Below are 4,408 nucleotides of genomic sequence, written 5' to 3'. Positions count from 1 at the left end.
CAGCGCAGGTAGCCTTTGTTGGAGTTGACATTCAACGCAGGTAGACAGTGGAGCAGTTGACATTCAGCGCAGATGCTCAGTGGAGCAGTTGACATGATCCAGAATTGGCTTGTTTTTGAGTGTTTTAAGGTGGAGAACTTCTGTGAATTTCTGTGGTTAGTTGGCCTTGTTGTTCTAGGGGTAGGAACAACATGTTTAGGGACTTTGGATCCCTTAGATTATGGACATCTCATGCTCAATGCTGTAAGGCACAAAAATGTCTATAACAGTTGCCCCCTAAAGTATGAGGCCGTTTATCGGGTGAAATGCTTTATCCAGGAGGGTCCGAAGTTCATCCATCTGCCGGGAGGATACCTGTAATAAAATACAATACAATACATTATGATTCATACTGCTTTCATGATCTAGCTGAGGCGGGCATTCCCATGCTCAGCTTTATAAATTCATTTTTGTACATAGAACAGACGATCGTTTGATGGTAGACCGATAATTTTGGCGAAATTATCATCCTTTGAGTAGGATGATCATCTACTGCAATGATGTACATGTCAAATGTCTTTATTTTTCCTGAATATATATCGCAGCCCGGAAACTCGTTCGATCTTCACTCTAAGTACAAGTCGATCCATGTGAGAATTGCGCAGAAGTCGAACATGGAAAGACATCGCTTGATTACCGGTCAATGATGTAAACCGTTAACAAGCACGAGAGGAATCACCGATAATGATAATGACCCTCATGGTACTGCAGTACAATTCACGCGGTGTGAATAAAGGACTTGGCATCGAACACCACGCAAAATCTTCTAGTCGAAGGTCATTGATGTATACCTGTCGCTGGAAGTGAGAAACTTGCCATTGAGGCATGCAAGCTTCAAAGTACTGAAGGGGTGGTTCCTAGATCAACTTCTTGGATAATGAGCTGATGTCGACAAGAAGTGATCCATCAAAGGAGGGCCTTGATGAATCCCACATCAGTGACATGGAACGGAGCTAATGATTTTAATGGAGGTGAAAACGATCTGTGACATATGATTCAGGGTGGCGGTCATGAATGGATGAAGGATAATGTATGGCAGTGGATGGGACCCGGTTGACTCTTTCTGAACGACTTCTCTTGAACATATGGCGACACTGATGCGATGGATTGGTAGCATTACCCCAAGTATGGATGGTATGGCGAGACCATGGTGATGTGACCGGTGAATGAAACAACCCAACCCGATGTGGTACGGAGGAAAAGTGTCATGTTCAAGAGCGACCTGCTACCGTCAAAGTTTTCTTGATTTTTTCCCAATTTTTCCCCAGTCATTGCTGACCAGCACCTCTTTATTTTTGTCAAGCTTGAGGAGGATAACATATGCTTGTTCTATAACCTGCCCTTCGGGCAAGCCCATCGCTATGTTTTAACGAGCCTAGCGATAGGGAAACTCGTTCTCGTCTAAAGACAAGTTTGTCGCTATTTAATAATTTTAACGAGTCTAACGACAAGGATAACTCGGTCCTTTTCATTTTTAGAGAGTCTGAAAAGGTACATAAAGTCAACTCCAAAATTCCTTTTTCGTCATCTAATCCCTTAAGTCCGAAAAAGTATAAAACAATACAGAAGGGATGAGTTTTCGATAATTTTAACGAGCCGAATAAAACAAGCGCTCGACCTTTTTGTGCAATAATCCCTCAGGTCCAAAAAGATTAAAATCTAGAGGAGGGATAGCTCTTCCTGTCCTTTAACGAGCTGGAAGGCCAAAACTCGGCAATCTTTTCATATTTTACGAGTCAGTTGAAAAGAGCTTAAAGAAGACTCGTCTTTTGAGGAACGAGTGATAAATAGGGATAGCAACTGATTCCAGGTACAGGTTGGAATTTTCCAATCACGGCAGTGTCACAAGGATGGCTAGGTGAAATCACTCTTCGCATATGTTCTTCAAAATGGGTAAACAATCATATGGGGGTGAACGATCGGCCAGATGAAAAGTGGAGGTGGCAGGTGCAAACACGACCAAGGTTTTAACGGCTGATAAATTACATTCACAATGGTTATTTTACAGGTACTGGGTTCATTTTTTAAAGAGCTTGAATGCGCCAAAACACTGCTCAATCTTATGTTTATTTTTTAACGAGCATGAACTATGCGCTAAAACTGCTCGGATCTTGCCTTTATTTTTTAACGAGCATGAAATTTATGCTAAAACTGCTCGATAAGTTTGCATACCCCCAGCATAATAACGCAAATCGAGGTGCATGCCCCCCAAGCTTCATTGCATTCAACTCAGTGGTTGGAATGAAGGTTTACCTTTGAGAAAGGGGATTTGTTTCATTTTTTAATGAGGTTGACACAAGATAAGAACTGTCCTCTGCGTCCAAATCCATTAGATGTAGAAGGTTTCATATTCCACTGTGGCCACTTCCGCCAGATTACTCGGAGGCGGTAGGGCAAAAGTACCCATTAAGGCGGGGTCTTTTAGGAGACCTACTCCGATATTTTGGAGCGAGTGATTCCTTCCATGGATCATTGGAATGCTTCCCGTAACTTGCGAACTGTTGGGGAGAAAATTTTGTTGGTCAACGATTGTAATTCCTCCTTGGAAGGGAAATGCAATCTTCCTAAAATAGGTCGACACAACAGCTGCCATGGCATATATCCATGGTCTTCCTAGTAGGATGTTGTAATCAAGATTCCCATCGATGACTTCAACATCTATTTCTACCATTTTTCCTTCTAATTCAACTTTCAAGTTATTTAGTATACCATATGGGGTATATGTCCTTCCGTCGAATGCTTTTAACGTCGTCGCAGACCTTGACAAGGTTGGAGATCCTAAAGTTTTCCAGCAACTCATCGACATAATGCATGTAGATGCCCCCTCATCAATAATTGTTCGATGAACAGTTTTGTTGAGGGCTTTCACTTGAATAAGGAAAGCTAGTTGAGCTGGTAACTGAGGGTCATATCCTTTATGATCAAAGGCCACAAGATTGGAATCCATTGGGTCAATTCCACCTATTGCTGATAATAAATCTTGCTCTTGGGAGAAGCAATTTTGCGGTACCTAGAGTGTCGACATAACGGACGGCGATTGGGCCAGGTCCTCTATCTGTGCTATTTTCGCACAAGGATTAAATGCCGATTTGTGTACTGATCTCTTTTGTGACTTTATCATTGGCTCAGGGACGATGGGTGGCACAACTTCGGTCAAAGTTGTTGTCGAACTACTAGGTTTTTCATTAGCGTTGTTGTTCGAAAGCTTTGGATTCCTGTAATCCTTATTCCTCGTCAAAGCATCACTTTGCTGCTTTGATACAGACAACATAAGCACTTGGGATCGGGAAGCATTTTGATTAGCAACCAGTTTGGTTCTCGGGCTTGGAAACGGATCAGTCAACACAGCTGAGGTTTTCGAACTCTTAAAGAATCTTTTAAGCTCAGCTTTGTATGGACAATCTGCTGTCCAATGATCCTCATCACATATATGACACCCCGTAGGGGGTTTCCTTTTTCTCCCTTTCTTTTTCTTCTTGCCCCCTGGTTGCTTCAGTCGTTTGCCCTTGTCGTCCGACACGACACTTACTTCCGAGGCAAGAAGTTCCTCATTTTCATTTTGACCAGAAATCATACGGGTCTTTTTAGATATAGCCTTTGTCGATTTCATGTCTGTTGCGCCAATCACGCCATCGCCGGCATGAGAGTCACTATTTGATTTAGGAGGAGGAGGAATTGAAAATTCCGGTCTAGGGGCGTCAAGTATTTTATCATAGAGCGTGCTGGACTGAGTATATACTAAGTCTAGATATTGTGCACGAGCAATAACTTGCTCCTCCGTTACGACTCCCCCCTTGGCCACATCTTCCGTTATGGCAGGAAGTAACGACTTTATAAACCATTCAGCTAACAGCTGATCTGGAACGTAAGTCTTTACCATCCTGCGATGACGATGCCACTCATGTATATGATCGGATATATGTGTGGCCGTCGTTTGCTTGAAGTTGGTTAAGATTTCCGTTCCAGTTTCATACCTTATGGGTAATTGAAAATGGGTTAAGAAAGTCGTGGCTAGGGAACTGAAATTGTCGAAAGAGGCTCTAGGTAATTCAATATACCATTTAGCCACTGGACCCGTCAATGTCCTCTGAAAAAGGCGAAGCCTTATCGAATCATCGTTCAGGGTGTTCGACGAACACCACAGATGAAAAGTCATGACGTGATTTGATGGGTCTTCACCTGGATTTCCATTGAATTTAGGAATGTCCGATGGAAGTTTATGCGGAATCGCTGGCCACCAAGGGGCATAAGCAATTGGATCATTCGTTAGCCGGTTTAGATCTGGTAATTCTAGAGTTGCTACAAAGGGCAACTGTTGATTCAGGTTAGGCGGAGCATACCCAGGATAAGATGGAATCGCCTGAGAAGT

Source organism: Pinus tabuliformis, chromosome 7 (genome assembly GCF_031772625.1).
Source record: "Pinus tabuliformis cultivar Carrire ecotype Pingquan chromosome 7, CPIR1, whole genome shotgun sequence".
Taxonomy (NCBI): domain Eukaryota; kingdom Viridiplantae; phylum Streptophyta; class Pinopsida; order Pinales; family Pinaceae; genus Pinus; species Pinus tabuliformis.
Note: the sequence above shows the minus strand (reverse complement) of the source record.